At 34.6% G+C, this 19,288-nt stretch overlaps 2 protein-coding genes across 10 annotated transcripts in view; both read right to left on the bottom strand.

Moving 5' to 3' along the window:
* The window catches only part of LOC105611202 (protocadherin alpha-2-like), a 179,299-nt gene that overhangs the window by 29,577 nt on the left and 130,434 nt on the right, over positions 1-19,288 (bottom strand).
* The window catches only part of LOC101122274 (protocadherin alpha-C2), a 204,419-nt gene that overhangs the window by 61,874 nt on the left and 123,257 nt on the right, over positions 1-19,288 (bottom strand). The gene's annotated exons all lie outside the window — the stretch shown is intronic.

The raw sequence follows: 19,288 nt of genomic DNA, 5'->3' as shown, positions 1-19,288 counted from the left end.
CCTTAAGCTAGCAGGAATTGAAGAATAAAGAGGATTTTCAAATTACAAAAAAGTCCTTCTTTCCAAGTGTCAGCAATGATGTGTTAAGAAAGTAGCTGCAACCCTGAAAAAAATCAGACCGTGAGTTTCTTGAGTACACATCCCTGGATGAGAAACTAGCTATAATTCTGAGAACTTGGAAATTTTAGGTTGGGGGTAGGGACAGAAAATTAAATTATCATGGATTATTCCCTATGCTTATTCTCTCCCCAATATATTTTTTTTAAAATCATGGAGAAATTTAATAATGTTACAATACATAGCCAAATTAAATTATCAAATTTAATTCTCATTAAAGAATTTGTATATGTATCAAGGTTACTGAGCTAACATTAAAAAGCAAATGGAATAAACCCTATAGGAAAGCAGGAGCACTTTATAATCCTCCATCAATCCTCATTCATCATTTACCTTAATGGCAGAAAAGTCTGAATATCCAGATAAAAAAAATTCTTTTGTTCCCTGATTTAGATGAGTTTAGTAATCTTAAACTTTAGCATACATAAGAATTTCTCTTTAAAGTGGTACCATAACCCTGTATGTGAGACAGCAAAAGAGACACAGATGTATAGAACAGACTCTTGGATTCTGTGGGAGAGGGAGAGGGTGGGATGATTTGGGAGAATGGTATTGAAACATGTATACTATCATGTAAGAAACGAATCGCCAGTCTAGGTTCAATACAGGATACAGGATACTTGGGGCTGGTGCACTGGGATGACCCAGAGAGATGATATGGGGAGGGTGGTGGGAGGGGGGTTCAGGATTGGGAACTCATGTACACCCTTGGCGGATTCATGTCAATGTATGGCAAAACCAATACAGTATTGTAAAGTAAAATAATAATAATAATAATAAATAAAATAAAAGTATCATAAAAAATTAAAAAATTTTTTAAAAATAAAGTGGTACCAATACAACTAGGGAAAATATACTTGGAAAGATTTATGTGATTTGCAAGTTTTTACTAATTAAACATGTTATTCACCACACACATACACTTTGGACCCTAACCCTAGAGTAATATGTGACTGCACTGTATTTCCATTTATTTTATCTCTGTGCTATTTTACTATTAAGGCTCAGAATTTGTAAACAAGAAAATTGCCTTATGTTAGTGTGTCAGAATCTTATTTGCAGAAATAATTCAGAGCTGAACAATCTCACTCATTCTTATTAAAAGAAAATTTCTTTTTTCTGATATTGGGAACCTTTTCATTCATTCAACATTTATTGAAAATTTACTTTGTGACAACTAAACACTAAACCTCTGATGTCCTTTCCTGGTATCTCATATGCACTTTTAATTTATTTATTATATTAAAGTTATAATCAACTAAGGAAAAACATCTGGGGATCACTAGCAAGTAAAAGTATATTTGTTTATACTGCTGTAAAAAGCTTTTATTGTATATGTATATGCATATTCACATACATATACATGTGTGTATACATATACAATGCATATGTGTGTATACAGTCACTTTTTGAATAAGTGAATATAGTATGTCCATATATTTTAGGTTTTAAAAAGATGTAAATTTTGGTTATATTTCCTGCATGAAATATTTTTATTTTTTCCTTGGTCTATTTATTTTATTTAGGTTCAATAACATTAAAAAATACATGCTGCTTATACAAAACTCAATTCATCCAGAAAAGGCAAAAAAAGTGAAAGTCCTTTCAAATCCCATTCTCCTGTACGTCATTAATAGATAATTGTATATTCCTCCAGACTTTTATGTATACATGTACATATGTACATTACATATATTACCCAAGTGTAACCACATTCTACATACTACTGTTAATTTTTACTTAACATTTATGATGCCACCACAGATAACTCTGGGGGGTTTGTTTATTTGTTTTGTTTTTTGGCTCTGTGATGCTACCTGCGAAATCCCAGTTCTCTGACCCGGATTGAACCCGGGTCCTTGGCAGTGAAAGCACAGAGTCCCAACCACTGAACAGCCAGGGAATTCCCCAGATAACTCTGTTTTACTCCTGGTAATGGCTGTATAATATTCAGCCATTATGAATATTTCATAATTTATTTTTACTATATGATTGAATATTTAGGTATATTTCTGAAAGTGTGTGCATGTATGTATGTGCTTATGTGTTTATTTTGAGAGGTGCTTAGTTAAAAGTATGGACATATAAATTTTACTCAGACATGGCAAAATACTGTCCAAAATTTCTGTGCCAGCTTACACTCACAATCAATGGTAAAAGTGCCAATTCACTTCTAATTTGTCTTTAAAATTCTTGGTTCATAATACAGTAAAGAAACACAGAATCATGTTCACAGCAATATTTTGTTTTCCTTATAAAAGTTCTCATAATTATTTCATATTACTCCTATAAATTATACCTAAATTCTCATTGAGAAAGTCAGTTTACTTCTTTGAATTTATTTCACTTAAGCTCACTTGTTTCATCATACTGTTTTTACTTATTTATCTTTTGGTCGCACTGCATGGCATGTGGGATCTTAGTTCCCCAACCAGAACCTGTGCCTTCTGCACTGGCAGTGTGAAGTCTTAACCACTGGACCACAAGGGAAGTCCCCACATCACAGTGTTTTTATGTCACTTTTACCCTATATCCAGTAGGGTTAAAAGTTGTTCCTTTAAGAATATACATTCCTTAGCTGTGTAAATCTTAATTATATTGAATTGGTTAATAGTGTTTTCAGGTCTACTAGATCCTTCTACTTTTCTGTCTGTTCATTCTATTAATTTTTGAGAGCTTGATATTGAAACTCCAACTAAAAATCTTAATTTATCTACTTAAAAAATAATTATAATATACAGTGGAACTGTATGTAACTTTGTTCTGTATTTTCCAAGACTCTTGTAAATGTGTTAATAATTTGACAATTTAAAAAATAAAGAATATTTAAGGAAAGCAAATACATTTCTTGATATCTAACTCTCTCAAACATTCATTCAACCCTTTATCTGGAGATTAAAAAATTATTAAATTTAATTCTGGATTAATGTGATATTTAAGCAAAATCTTTAAAAAAAAAAAAAAGGTCTGAAGCTGAATCCGCTATACCTAACTAAGCTCATAATAGGCCTTCTGAACAAATACATGTAGTAACTTTCTGAGGGCTCCCGAGAGTAAACAAAAGCATGGAGATCTGGTGGGGAGCCAAAATTTGGAGAAAGGGTTTAGTGTGGTGCGAGCTTCCTGTTTTTGTTGCTTTGCTCTGAGGACAGGCCATGGTTGTGGCACAACATGAGGAAGCTAAAGCTCTGACAGATAGACCTCATTTTCTCAGGCATGAGGAATAATGAAGAGTCAGTAGCAACCACAGCAATTGGAGGAGAGAAAGATCCTTAAGTGGAGAGAGCCAGATAAAGTGAATTCTTCACACATCTCTGTAGACCCCTGAACCACATATAGAAAACCAAGGCTAGAGCTAAAAGAACTAAACTTAAATTTGAACTATTGCCCATCACAAGCCAGAGAAGTTTTGTATTTTCAGTCTAATCATTTATTCTCTCCTAAAACAAAAACATGAACACCCTTCAGAAAAATGTAACAAAGTATAGAGTCTCCACAACTCTTATCCAGGATGCAATTCAAAATCACATAGCATACAAACAACTAGTAAAATGTGATGTGTTTTCAAAGGTAAAGACCACCAGGAAACCAAACCTGAGATGATGCAGGAGTTGGAATTACTTTAAGGTAGCTACTCTAACTATATTTAACAACATGAAGAACACCATGCCGGTAATGAATGAAAATAAAGAAAATCTGAGCATAGAAAATATAAAAAAAGAACCAAGTGGAAATACTAGCACTAAAATATCATGTCTGAAATAAAAATTCATTGAGTAAGCTTAATAGAAGAGTGGAGATAATAGAAGCAAAAGTCACTGAACCTGAAATTAGAGTAAGAAAATGATCAAATCTGAAGGAGAGAGAGAAAGAATTTAAGTCAAATAAGCAGAGCTTCACAGACCTAATAGAATATAGGATATATAGAGAATATAGGACATATATTCCTATATATGAGGATATAAAAATATTAAGGACAAAAGTTAAACTCTACAATGATAAAACCAGAAAATATTCAAAAGTTTCATATGTAGGTGATAGAGTTCAGAAAGAGAGAAAACAGAGAATATAGCCAAAAAATATTTGGCTCTATTAGGAATTAAGGACAAAAATTTTTCCAGATTTGGTGAAAAACAGAAATTTGCAGGTTTGGTAAACTCAGGTAATCCCAAACAGGAAAAATATGAAGAAAACCACAAGCAAGCACATCATAGTCAAATTTCTGAACCAAAGATAAGTAGAAAACCTTGAAATCAGTACACCTCACCAAAAAAAAAAAAAGTAACAAAAACAATTGTATCATAGAAAGGTAACAATGACTTAAATGATTGTAGACTTCTCATCAGAAAACACAGAGGTTAAGGACTTCCCCGGTGGCACAGTGGGTAAGAATCCACCTGCAGGAGACACAGGTTCAATCCCTGATCTGGGAAGATTCCACATGCTGCAGAACAACTAAGCCCACGTGTCACAACTATTAGCCAGCACTCTAGAGCCGGTGCTCTGCAACAAGAGTAGCTACCACAATGCAAAGCCCTTGCACAGCAATGAAGAGTAGCCCCTGCTCTCCACAACTAGAGAAAACCCATGCAAAGCAAAGAAGACCCAGCGCAGCCAAAAATAAATAAAAGGAAACACAGAGGTTAAAAGACAATGGAATAAAATCTTTAAAATGCTGAAAGAAAGAAAAAACTATCAATTCAGACCTCTTTATCAGTCAAAAATGCAATAGAAATAAATACATTTTCCAATAAAGAAAACTAAGAGAAATCACTGCAGCAGATACACATTAAACTTTTCCAGGCTGAAGTGAAAAGATACTACAGGGAAATCAGACTCTTTGGAAACAAGGAACTGCACTGAAAATGGTAAATGTCTGGATGAATAAAAATGACTTTTTATCTTCTTAACTTCTCTAAAGCACATAATGACTAAGCAAAAAATATAACTGTATCTTGTGTCTTGGGTCAATATTGTACAAGTTTAATACAAATGAAAACTATAGTGTAAGCAATGGCATGAGAGGAGCTGAACAGTTTTATATGGTTACAGGTTACTATGTTACTGTTTTATGAAAGTAGAACACAAGTAACTCTAAGTAGACTGATAAAAGTTAGATACATACTATAGTCCTTACAGCAACAACTAAAATATGCAAATACATTTAACTAAAAATACCTATATCCAAAAATTAAACAGAATTCTAAAGAATATTCAAATAATTCAAAAGAGACAAGGAAAACCAGAAGAACAAATTCAGAGTGGAAAATGAAAGACAATATATTGCTGCTAAGTCGCTTCAGTCGTGTCCGACTCTGTGCGACCCCATAGACGGCAGCCCACCAGGCTCCCCCGTCCCTGGGATTCTCCAGGCAAGAACACTGGAGTGGGTTGCCATTGCCTTCTCCAATGCATGAAAGTGAAAAGTGAAAGTGAAGTCGCTCAGTCATGTCTGACTCTTTGCGACCCCATAGACTGCAGCCTACCAGGCTCATCTGTCCATGGGATTTTCCAGGCAAGAGTACTGGAGTGGGGTGCCATTGCCTTCTCCGAGACAATATATTAGAGAACACAAATTCAAACATATCAACAATCACACAAATTAACTTCAGTCAAAAGATAACAGTTACCAAGATGAATAAAAGAACAAGACCAAAACATATTCTTTGTACAAGGGCACATTTTAAATGTAAAGAAACAGAAAGTAAATGGATGAGAAGAGATATGCCATGCACACAGTAAATATGAGATTGGAATGGCCAATTTAATATCAGATAAAATATACTTCAAAAAAGAGTATTCAGTTCAGTTCACTTGCTCAGTCATGTCCGACTCTTTGTGACCCCATGAACTGCAGCACATCAGGCCTCCCTGTCCATCACCAATTCCTGAAGTTCACCCAAACTCATATCCATTGAGTCGGTGATGCCATCCAGCCATCTCATCCTCTGTCGTGCACTTTTCTTCCTGCCCTCAATCCTTCCCAGCATCAGGGTCTTTTCAAATGAGTCAGCTCTTCGCATCAGGTGGCCAAAGTATCAGAGCTTCAGCTTCAACATCAGTCCTTTCAATGAACACCCAGGACTGATCTCCTTTAGGATGGACTGGTTGGATCTCCTTGCAGTCCAAGGGACTCTCAAGAGTCTTCTCCAACACCACAGTTCAAAAGCATCAATTCTTCGGCACTCAGCCCTCTTTATAGTCCAACTCTCACATCCATACATGACTACTGGAAAAACCATAGCCTTGACTAGACGGACTTTTGTTGACAAAGTAATGTCTCTGCTTTTTAATACGCTGTCTAAGTTGGTCATAACTTTCCTCCCAAGGAGTAAGTGTCTTTTAATTTCATGGCTGCAATCACTATCTGCAGTGATTTTGGAGCCCCCCAAAATAAAGTCAGCCACTGTTTCCACTGTTTCCCCATCTATTTGCCATGAAGTAATGGGACCAGATGCCATCATCTTAGTTTTCTGAATGTTGAGCTTTAAGCCAACTTTTTCACTCTCTTCTTTCACGTTCATCAAGAGGCTTTTTAGTTCTTCACTTTCTGCCATAAGGGTGGTGTCATCTGCATATCTGAGGTTATAGATATTTCTCCTGGCAATCTTGATTCCAGCTTGTGCTTCATCCAGCCCAGCATTTCTCATGATGTACTCTGCATATTAAATTAAATAAGCAGGGTGACAATATATAGCCTTGACGTACTCCTTTTCCTATTGGAACCAGTCTGTTGTTCCATGTCCAGTTCTAACTGTTGCTTCCTACCTGCATATAGGTTTCTCAAGAGGCAGGTCAGATGGTCTGGTATTTCCATCTCTTGAAGAAATTTCCACAGTTTATTGTGATCCACACAGTCAAAGGCTTCGGCATAGTCAATAAAGCAGAAATAGATGTTTTTCTGGAGCTCTCTTGCTTTTTGATGATCCAGCGGATGTTGGCAATTTGATCTCTGGTTCCTCTGCCTTTTCTAGAACAGCTTGAACATCTGGAAGTTCATGGTTCATGTACTGCTGAAGCCTGGCTTGGAGAATTTTGAGCATTACTTTACTAGCGTGTAAGATGAGTGCAATTGTGTGCTAGTTTGAGCATTCTTTGGCATTGCCTTTCTTTGGGATTGGAATGAAAACTGACCTCTTCCAGTCCTGTGGCCACTGCTGAGTTCTCCAAATTTGCTGGCATATTGAGTGCAGCACTTTCACAGCATCATCTTTTAGGATTTGAAATAGCTCAACTGGAATTCCATCACCTCCACTAGCTTTGTTCATAGAGATGCTTCCTAAGGCCCACTTGACTTCACATTCCAGGATGTCTCGCTCTAGGTGAGTGATCACACCATCATGATTATCTGGGTCATGAAGATGTTTTTTGTACAGTTCTTCTGTGTATTCTTGCCACCTCTTCTTAATATCTTCTGCTTCTGTTAGGTCCATACCATTTCTGTCCTTTATTGAGCCCATCTTTGCATGAAATGTTCCTTTGGTATCTCTGATTTTCTTGAAGAGATCTCTAGTCTTTCCCATTCTATTGTTTTCCACTATTTCTTTGCATTGATTGCTGAGAAAGGCTTTCTTATCTCTCCTTGCTATTCGTTGGAACTCTGCATTCAAATGGGTATATCTTTCCTTTTCTCCTTCACTTTTTGCTTCTCTTCTTTTCACAGGTATTTGTAAGGCCTCCTCAGACAGCCATTTTGCTTTTTTGCATTTCTTTTTCTTGGTGATGGTCTTGATCCCTGTCTCCTGTACAATGTCACGAACCTCCTTCCATAGTTCATCAGGTACTCTGTCTATCAGATCTAGTCTCTTAAATCTATTTCTTACTTCCACTATATAATCATAAGGAATTTGATTGAGGTCATACCTGAATGGTCTAGTGGTTTTCCCCACTATCTTCAATTTAAGTCTGAATTTCTCAATAAGGAATTCATGATCTGAGCAACAAAGAGATATTTCAAAAAAAATATAAAGATCAGTAAATCAGGAAGATTGTAATAATTATAAATGTGCACATATGCCTAATAGTAGAGCCTGACAATGTATGAAGCAAAATGGACACAATTAAAGGGAGAACTATAATAATAATAAATACTTTAACACTACTCTCAGAGCAACTGATAGAACTACACAAAAATATCAGTGAAGACCTAAATAATTATTTATAACTTATAAATCACTACACCTGACAACTGCAGAATACACATTCTTTTAAAGTACATTTGGTACTTTCACCAAGATAGACTGTATACTGAGACATAAGAAGAAAGTGAAATTGCTCAGTCATGTACAGCTCTTTGCGACCTCAGGGACTGTAGCCCACAGGCTCCTCCGTCCATGGAATTTTCCAGGCAAGAGTACTGGAAGTGGGTTGCCATTTCCTTCTCCATGGGATCTTCCTGACCCAGGGATCGAAGCCTGGTCTCAGGCATTGCAGTCAAACGCTTTTCCATCTGAGTCACCAGGGAATAAAAATAAACCTCAAAAGACTGAAATTGGGCAGAGTATCTGCTTTGAACAAAACAGAATTAAATAGAAATCAGAAGTAATAAGATAGCTAGGAAAACCACAAATACTTGTAAACTTAAAGACACTCCTAAGTAATCAATGGGCAAAAGAATAAATCAGAGGGAAATTGAACATATTTTAAAATGAGCAAAAATAAATATACAGTATATAAAAATTTGTTGAACACAAATAAACAGTTTTTAGAGGGGAATTTGTAGCCTTAATTTTTTTCTATTAGAAAGAATTTTAAATTAGATATAGAATATACCTAAAGGATATAGAAAAATACACCCAAAAATGTAAGAAGGAGCAGAGTAAACCCAAAGTCATAGAATACAAATAATAAAGATGAAGAAATTAATAAAACAGAAAGCAGAAAAATAATAGAAAATGTATCAGAAAGTCAAAAGCTGGCTCTTTGAAAAGATCGACAAAATTGATAAACTTCAAGCTAGACTGATCAAGAAAAAAATAGAACACAAATCATCAACATCAGGAATAAAAGGAATGCTATCATGCTATAGACTACACAGACATTATAAGATGAGAGAATACTATTAATAATTTTGTGCTAACAAACATAACAAATTGGAATAAATAGACAAATTCTTTGAAAAATACATCTTAAGAGTAACTCAAGATGAAACAATTATATGAATAGTGTTTTCATTTTTAATTTAAAAATCTATCAAAGAAATTGAAGTCTTTTTATTGGGTCAGGTAATAGCATAGCCTGACAAAGATATCACAACAGAAAGAACAGAAAAGAAAAAAATGAGAAAATCACATAAAGATATATTGTACAAACACAGGTATAAAAATAACAAAATATTAGCAAATCTAATCCAACAATATGCTTAAAGACAATAATCATGTCTAAAGGTTTATCCCAGGAATGAAAGGTTGTTTCAACATTCAAAAACAATCAGTATAATTTACCATATTCGTAGGTTAAAGAAGAAAACTTTATTTTCACTTCAATTGATGTGGAAAAAAATTTTGACAAAATTCCGTAACTACTCATGATAAAATTCTGAACAATCCAGAGAGAGGAATTTCCTCAATTTGATAAAACATTTATAAAAAAATCTATGACTTCCATAATACTTAATGATGAAATATTGAATACTTATGCCCTATAGTTGGAAATTGGAGAAGGCAATGGCAACCCACTCCAGTACTCTTGCCTGGAAAATCTCATGGACAGAGGAGCCTGGTGGGCTGCAGTCCATGGGATTGCTGAGGGTCGGACACGACTGAGCGACTTCACTTTCACTTTTCACTTTCATGCATTGGAGAAGGCAATGGCAACCCATTCCAGTGTTCTTGCCTGGAGGATCCCAGGGACAGGGTAGCCTGGTGGGCTGCCATCTATGGGGTCGCACAGAGTCGGACATGACTGAAGTGACTTAGCAAAGTTGGAAATAAAGCAAGGATGCTTGCTCTTATCACTTCTATTCACTATTGTACTATATGTCTTAGCCATTGCTATTAAGTAATAAATAAAAATATTAAATGTAATCCTGGAAGAAAGAAGTAAGAATCTCTATTTCCAGATGATACAATTAGAAAATCCTAAGGAATCTTATACAGCTCATTACAAACTTATAAAATTACAATATCAAAACAATTTACTACTGGTGAAAGAAAAAACATACAGATCAAAGGGATGAAACAGAGTCTAGAATAAGGTCAACAAAATATGGTCCATTGATTTTTTTATAAACATGCCACGATAATTGAAAAGAGTAGGTCTTTTCAATAAATGGTCTTTGAATGGAGAAAAATAAATCTACATTACCTCATACCATCCACAGAAATTAGCTTGAATGGCTCACAGAACTAAATCTAAAAGCTTCTAGAAGAAAACACAGAGAAAATTCTTTGTCAACTTGGAATAAGCAGTTTTCTAAGGAGAACACAAAAGACATAAATCATAAAACAAAAAATAGTTTGCCCTCATCAAAATTTAAAACTTTGGTCTTCAGAGGACACTATTAAGAAAATGAATGGGTAAGACACAGAATGGGAGAAAGTATCTGCAGTACATATATCTGATATAGGACTTGTATATAGATTTTTACAATTCAGTAATAATGAGGCACACAAACCAATAAAAAAGGGGAAAATAATTTTAACATACTCCTTAGGAGAAGACATACAAGTGGAGGCACATTTTAAAAAATGCACAAAATCATTAGGGAAATGCTAATTAAAACCACAACTGAATAATGGTTCACACTCATTAGAATGGTTGTGATAAAGGACCTTTTTTAAAAAGACTGACCAAATGTTTGTGAAGATGTGGAGCAACTGGAACCCCCATATGGTTGCTGATGAACATGTGAAATGATGCACACTTTGACAAACAATGTGTCGGCTTCTTAAAACATACACCTACCAGAGAACATAGCCAGTCTACACAGAAGTCTTTTTCTTAATAGCTAGAAATTAGAAAAAACATTCCATTGACAGGTGACTAGGCAATAAAAATGTGATATATCCATACAATGGTATACTACTCAATGATGAAAAGGAATGGACTACTGAAAATACCCAGCAATATGAATGAATCTCAAAATCATTATGCTGAACTACAGAAGGTAGATACAAAAACTTGTTACTGAACAATTCCATTTATATATTATTCTAGAAAATGCAATCAATTTATAGTAACTGAAAGCAGATCAGTGGTTCTTTGAGGCCTGAGTTGGAGGGAGAAATAACTGCAAAAGAACCACAGAAAACTTTTAGGAGTGGTGAAAATATGCTATACCTTTAGGTTAGTGGTAATTCCAAGAATGTAAACAATCATTAAAACACATTGAATCAGGGAATTTAAAAAATAAACTAGTGACTATAATAATTAAAAAAAAAACAGGCTCACAGATGTAGAGAACAAATTAGTGGGTAGCAGTGGGGAGAAGGGAGGAGGGAAGGGCAAAGTAGGGACAGGTGATTAAGAGGAAGAAATTCCTATGTATAAAACAAATAAGCTACAAGGATGTACAGAACAACACAGGAAATAGAGCCAATATTTTATAATAATTATAAATGGAACAAATCCTTTAAAAATTATAAATCACTATGTTGTACACCTAAAAATTATATAATATTGCATATAATAAACCTCAATTTTTAAAAACAAAACTCACTGAATCAAATACTTTAAATGGATATAGTCTATTAAGATATAGCTATATCTATACTATACATTATAACTATACATTATAGTTATTAAGATAACTATAATAAGTTGATAAAAAATAAAGCCATAAAATATCACTATAAAATTTTAAGGTTCTTAAACAAGTGTGGAAACTGGCCTTATGTTTTCATCCTGACCAAATTATCTGGAATACTGGAGTGGGCACTATCCCTTCTCCAGGGGATCTTCCCAACCCAGAGATCGAACCCAGGTCTCCCACATTGCAGGCAGATTGTTTAACAACTGAGCTACTAGGGAAGCCTGGAAGTACTTGATAACAACCTTTAAAGAAAAAAAGGAATTATTCCCTTTCCTTAATGGCTTCCCAGGTGGCACTACTGGTAAAGAACCCACATATAATTAACTGCTTGTCTAAATTTAGATTAATATCTTGGGGATCCTGGTGATTTTAGAGTTTTCATATAATATTTTAAATATTATTTCAGCTATATAACAAAATCTATTGATGTTATAAGGAGAAAATAAAATTTTCAAACACAAAAATGTGATTTAAGTTTCTTCTGGTCTTGTATTTCCAAAAACCTTCAAATAAGCTGTTAAACAGGAGAATATTCAGCCATCACATGGACCAAAAAAAAACTCTTAAAGTAAATTCCATCAAACCATTCTAGGGCACAACCTTCAATTGGGCATTTCAAGAGAACTATAGATAAAATATTAACTTACAACTGAATCACAGAAGGAATAAATAGTGGATTTCAGAGGAGAGGCAAATTTAAATGAGGCAGAGGGCAGCTGATATGTACGTATAGATTAAATTTTCACAATTTATTCCTCTGTTCATCTAAATAGGTAGAATAATATCATAGCTACAAATATTAACGTGAACTACTATCAACTCCTCACTTACTATACAGACTTATGTAAATCTTCTTGCTTGGTGATAAAATCTCTTACATGAACAAAATGTTTCTGAGCCCAAGGGTCATAGATTATGAAAGACACCATAAAAGAGGCAAACACTAGTGTTATGTCCTCAAAATTATAAGGTTCTTTGCTTTCCACAGAGGTAAAAAGAGTGCCGTGACAATTCAGACCTATTTGATTTTCAGTTGAATGAAAGTTGAAAGGCATTAGAAGTCATCAATTGTGATTCAGAATGAATCCAAATGCATGGCTATAATTTCTGAGATTATAATCATAATCCTTGATGGTAGAGGACAGGTGCTTGGGAGGAACATTTAATCTTACACACATTAATAATTAACAATCTTGCTCAGGCTACTATCATTAATCTAAAGAAGATATCTTTTAAATGTTTTGATGGAGATATAGAATATGCCCTCCTTTCTAAGAGAGGAAGCCAAATATAAAACCGTTATAAAAATATAAAGCCAAATATAAAGCTATTATATGACATTTTTCAAGTCAAAACAGCAGGAATGGGAAACTATTAACAGTTATGTTATTTACATCCTGGGTGTCTGTGTTATTTCTAGTTACTGATTCGGGGAATAGACAAAATCTGGCTCAGCTAATTAATTGCAATTATTATTGGACATGACTGAACAGTATTTTCCAAAATAGTTCCAAATGTGGCTAGAAATAGGGACAAAAAATAATATGTCTGAGTAAGAATAATTCATGACCCACAACTATTACAGAAATAGATCCAGCAAAAAGGGCTAAAAGTACTAATTAATAATTAGACTTTGAGAAGTCAAGGATTATGTTATAACACCTAAGGTAACCACCAAAATGACAATAAAAAGAATTTTTAAAGTTTAAAAAACACAAAACATGTCAACTTTCAAGCTAATAGCAGGATGTCTTCTATGCATCTTCCTAAGGAATTTATCTGAAAATCAAGCAAAGATCAATGTACAAACTTGTTCACAGCAGTGACATTTATAATAAACACTAGAATCAAATGTTCAGCATAGGAAAATTATCTGTGATGAACTATCATACAGTCATCTAAAATGTTGACCTCTATAACAAAAAAGAAACAGATTCATAGAGAACAAACTAGCGCTACCAGCGGGGAGAAGAGGAGAGGGGCAAGATATGGGCAGGGGATTAAGGGCTACAGACTATATAAAACAGATAAGCTACAAGGATATGTTGTATAACACAGAGAATAGAGCAAATATTTTACAATAACTATAAATGGAATACAGCATTTAAAAACTGTGAATTACTATGTTATTCATCTGAAACATACATTATTGTATATCAACTATATCTCAATAAAAATGTAATCATTTAAAAATGCCTATACTTTCCCAAATTTTACTATATTCTATAATATATAAATTATTTATATATTATTTCAACTATTTTTTAAAATACACATGGAACATGTTTTTTTTAAAAGAGCCGTAAACATAATTGTGACTGTACTTAGGTTTTAGAACTACAGGTAATTTCTTTTTATAAAACATCTACAATGATCATGTGGTACTATTTAATGGAAAAGTTATTTTTAAACGTTTTTCTCAACCTTATCAGCTACCTATTTCTTCATGATAAAATCTGATATTCTAAACATTAAAGAATCTTACCTGATTCTTACTTATTTTTCTAGCCTCAACTTCTTCTTTGCTTACACATATACAGTATATTCTGACCAAATCAAAGTATTTTCAGTTTCTCTTATGCTTTCTAATTCCTCCAGGGCTTTATGGATTTTGCTCTGCCTGAAAAACTCGTTCACCAATCTACCTCCTTGCTTCCCAAATCATCCATTAATCCTCTACTATAGCAATATCTTACATGGGAAGATCTCTCTACATGTCCCCATCCACAACCAAACAACATACTAAGTTATTTGTTTTCCCTCTGCATTCCAGGGTAGCATGTATTTGTTTCATTGTTTCTCTAATCTGTTTGTATTATAATTGATGGTTTACCTGTTTATTGTTGAGATATCTTTCACTATTATGGATTATATCTTATCTGTCTCGACATTTTGAGTGTCTCATGCTTTAAAAAGTATGTCAGATGGAGTGACTAGAATAAAGAAATATGGAAATTGTATGTCAAGCAAAGTCACAAGTACCACCTTCAATAAAATTTGATTATCTGAATGTTTTTGTTTGCTTTTTATTGAAATATGGTTGATTTACAATGTCATGTTAGTGTCAGGTATACAGCACAGTGATTCAGTTACATAGATGTAATATGTGTGTGTGTGTGTGTTCTTTTTCAGACAATAGGTTATTGTCTGAATATTTTAAGTGAAAGCATGTGCTCTCTTGGTTCATAGTAGATCTAATGTACAAATTACTTTTTTCCCCAAAATCAGTAATTGCTGGTTTTTTACCACTAGTGCCACCTGGGAAGTCCAAAATAATAATAAAAGATTTAAATCCCCCTATAAAACATTGACTTTCCTGTTGGCTCAGACAGTAAAAGCATCTGCCTAAAAAGCGGGAGACCCAGGTTTGATCCCTGGGTTGGGAAGATCCTCTGGAGAAGGAAATGGCAACCCACTGCAGTATTCTTGCCTGGAAAATCCCATGGACGGAGGAGCCTGGCAGGCTACAGTCCGTGGGGTTGCAAAGAGTCAGACACGACTGAGCAACTTCACAACAATAAAACATTTCAATACTACTTAGATGCTAATATGCTGGTGATAAAATTGTATACTAGGGAATCTTGGGTAATGGAAGCTTAAATTATTCAGAGCAGCCATCTTACTGAAAGCAAGTAAATATTCTAGATAAAATATTAAAACAATTATCTTAAAAGCACTGGAAATCTGATAAGATCGAGAACTGCTAAGACAAAGTCTGGAGGAAACTTAAACCCAGAGAGGTGAGCAGAATTTTGAACTTGCTTTTTGTTTTGAAAGCATCTTCCAACATAAACTTGGTTGTAAATCCAGATAATTTGTAGGATAAGGAAGACAGAAATTAAGGACCAGAAAGTACATAAGAAGAGGAATCTTATAGGATCTCCAAACTACAGTAATCTGGAACCCAAGGACCATACCCTCCCGGAGATGGTGTAACAAAACTAAACCTATCCACTGCTGGGAAATTTCACTTGGAGCCAACCAAAACAGAAGGAAAATGGGAAAGGGAAAAAAACCTTATAAAGTTGTGGTTGGATACTGGATATCCTGTAGATTTTCAGCTGGGTATACATAGCCTAAGCCTCCAAAGATCCTCAAATCTTGAACGTATGGTAGCATACAACTAGTATTATTCAGACACTGGCATGTGTGTGTTCAGTCACTTCAGTAGTGTCTGACTCTCTGTGACCCCATGGACTGGACTGTAGCCTGCCAGGCTCCTCTGTCCATAGGATTCTCCAGGCAAGAAAACTGGAGTGGGTTGCCATACTCTTCCCCAGGAGATTTTCCTGACCCAAGGATTAAATCAGTATCTCCTGTATTTCCTCCATTGCAGACAGATTCTTAATGCCTGAGCCACCTGCGAAGCCCCTCAGACACTGGCAGATGTACATAAAAATCTATCTTGAAGGTACTTTCATACAAGATCTCAGGATATCCTAAGAAATATTATTTTCAGGGTAATGACCATCAGAAGTCAGGGGAAATCTGGAACACATGGAAATATGGAGCTGTGATAAAAAACTATTTGATGCAGCACTCAGCAGAAACATACTTTCAGAATGCAGACTGTAGAAATATCAGAGATTTAATATATTTAAAGAAATAAAATGCAAGTTTGAAAATCTTTTCAGAGAAGTAAAATAAATTTAAAATAACCCAGCAGATATGAACAATAATATTAGAATTTTTAAATGATAAACAGAATCACTAAAAATAAAACTCAAGGGACACTTCTAGTAGAATATTAGGCACAAAAGAAGACAAAATTAGCAAAACTGAAAGAAAAATAATAAGAAATTACTCACAAAAGAGCACAATAAGACAACAGTGAAACCCAAAAAGTAGGTGATAAATTTAATGTGCCAAAGTGAAGGAAATGCTTACCTAGAATTCTATACCCAAGGAAAAATATCTATCAAGAATGACATCATAGGCAAACAAAAACTAAAAGAGTTCATCACCAACTGAAGTAGAGATAGAGAGTTATTTCATAATGTTAGAAGTTTCCACTTAACAGGAAAATATTACAAATCTAAATTGGGTTAAGTATCTAAATAAGATAAAAAGCCTCAAAATATATGAAGTAAAAATGTGACAAAAATCTAAGAAGAAATAAACAGTTCATTTACAATGAGACATTTTAACATAACTTTTTCAGTCACATAAAATAAGCAAATAAAAAGAGTAAAAAAGAACGCAGAATATTTGAACAACACAACTGGCAAAAGACTTAACAGACATATACAGAGTACTTTTACAGGCAATTTAATAATATTACCCCTTTCATAAACACAGACATTCATGAACATTTACAAAAATCAACCATTCACAGCCTGACATACTGTCAGACACGACTGAGCAACTAAGCATGCATGCATGAAAACTTGTCATGGATTCATTGAGATTTCTTTTATGGTCCAGATTACACTTAATTTTCTTACCTGCATCACATGCTCATGTGTATTTTAAAGACTTCATTCTGCAGTTACTGGGTGGTTTTGTATGCACACAGACACATGCTCGTTAACCCCCTTATTCAAATTCTCTGTATCCTCATTGTTGTATTTTTTGTTTTTTTGGGGTTTTTTTGTCTCCTTACTCTGTTTCTGAACAAAGTATGTTAAAATTTCCCATTCTGGTTATAGATTTCTCTATTTCTCCTTAAAGTTTAATTGTTTTTGCTTAAGGTACTTAAACATGATGTTATCAACAGATTAAACTTTATGATTGTTTTATCTTCCTAATGGACTAACCCTTTTATTATTACATAATGCCCCATCTCTTCATGGGAAATAGATGGGGAAACAGTGGAAACAGTGTCAGACTTTATTTTTGGGGGCTCCAAAATCACTGCAGATGGTGACTGCAGCCATGAAATTAAAAGACGCTTACTCCTTGGAAGAAAACTTATGACCAACCTAGATAGCATATTCAAAAGCAGAGACTTGACTTTGCCGACTAAGGTCCGTCTAGTCAAGGCTGTGGTTTCTGCTGTGGTCATGTATGTATGTGAGAGTTGGACGGTGAAGAAGGCAGAGCGCCAAAGAATTGATGCTTTTGAACTGTGTTGTTGGAGAAGACTCTTGAGAGTCCCTTGGACTGCAAGGAGATCCAACCAGTCCATTCTGAAGGAGATCAGCCCTGGGATTTCTTTGGAAGGAATGATGCTAAAGTGGAAACTCCAGTACTTTGGCCACCTCATGCGAAGAGTTGACTCATTGGAAAAGACTCTGATGCTGGGAGGGATTGGGGGCAGGAGAAGGGGACGACCGAGGATGAGGTGGCTGGATGGCATCACTGACTCGATGGGCGTGAGTCTGAGTGAACTCCGGGAGTTGGTTATGGCCAGGGAGGCCTGGTGTGCTGCGATTCATGGGGTCGCAAAGAGTCGGACACAACTGAGTGACTGAACTGAACTGAATGCCCCTATTTATATCTATAAGGCTTCTTGCCTTCAGGTCCACTATAAGTGATACCTTAGAGTTAGCTATACAGTTTCCTTTTGATAAGTGTTTACACGGTATGTCTCTTTCCATTCTTTTACTTCCCACTTTTTTTTTTATCCTTTTTGTAAAAGTGTATCTCTGATAGCTGACATATGGGAGTATAATTTCTAACCAGTATGACCATTTTTTAAATTGGAGTGTTTAGTCTATCTACATCTAATGTAACTACTGATATACCTGGATTTTAATCTCTACTTGTATTTATCTAATTTGCCTTTCCCCTACTTCTAGCCTTCGTTTGGACTAATTAAGTATATTTTTATCCATCTTCTCTCTGCTATTAACTTATTGTCTACTTTTCTTTACTATCTTAAATGGATTTTCTTAGAAAATACAACATTCATCCTGGACTTATTAAAGTCTAATATAATTTTCACTTTCACTACTTTCAGGACAATGTAATGGCCTTACACCCTTTTAATTCCATTTACCTCTTTCCATATTTTTGTTGTTGTCCTCATATATTTTAGTTCTTCTTCTATTTTAAATTCTACTGTGCATTATTATTGTTTTAGTCAGTTAATATTTACTTCTTCTTCTTCCCTCTTTTTCCCCTTCCTTCCTTCCTATATTTCTGAGCTTCTAATTAAGCTCTAATTATGGAAAACTTTCCATAAAGAAATCACTTACTATTTCCCTCAGTGCAGATCTGATTGCGATGCATTTCCTCAACTTTGTTTCATTTGAAAATATTTTTATTTACTTCTTTTTTAATATAAATTTATTTATTTTAACTGGAGGTTAATTACTTTACAATATTGTATTGGTTTTGCTTTTCAAGGATATTTTTGCTGGGTATAAAATTCTAGGTTTTTCAGGTTTTCTTAAATCCCTTGAAGATGTCATTTCATTGTTTTCTGTCTTTTATTTTTCCATTGAGACTTCAGTTGTCCATCTTCCTAGCGCTCAT

This window comes from Ovis aries, chromosome 5 (assembly GCF_016772045.2).
Source record: "Ovis aries strain OAR_USU_Benz2616 breed Rambouillet chromosome 5, ARS-UI_Ramb_v3.0, whole genome shotgun sequence".
Taxonomy (NCBI): domain Eukaryota; kingdom Metazoa; phylum Chordata; class Mammalia; order Artiodactyla; family Bovidae; genus Ovis; species Ovis aries.
Note: the sequence above shows the minus strand (reverse complement) of the source record. Positions and strands in the feature narration are given on the sequence as shown.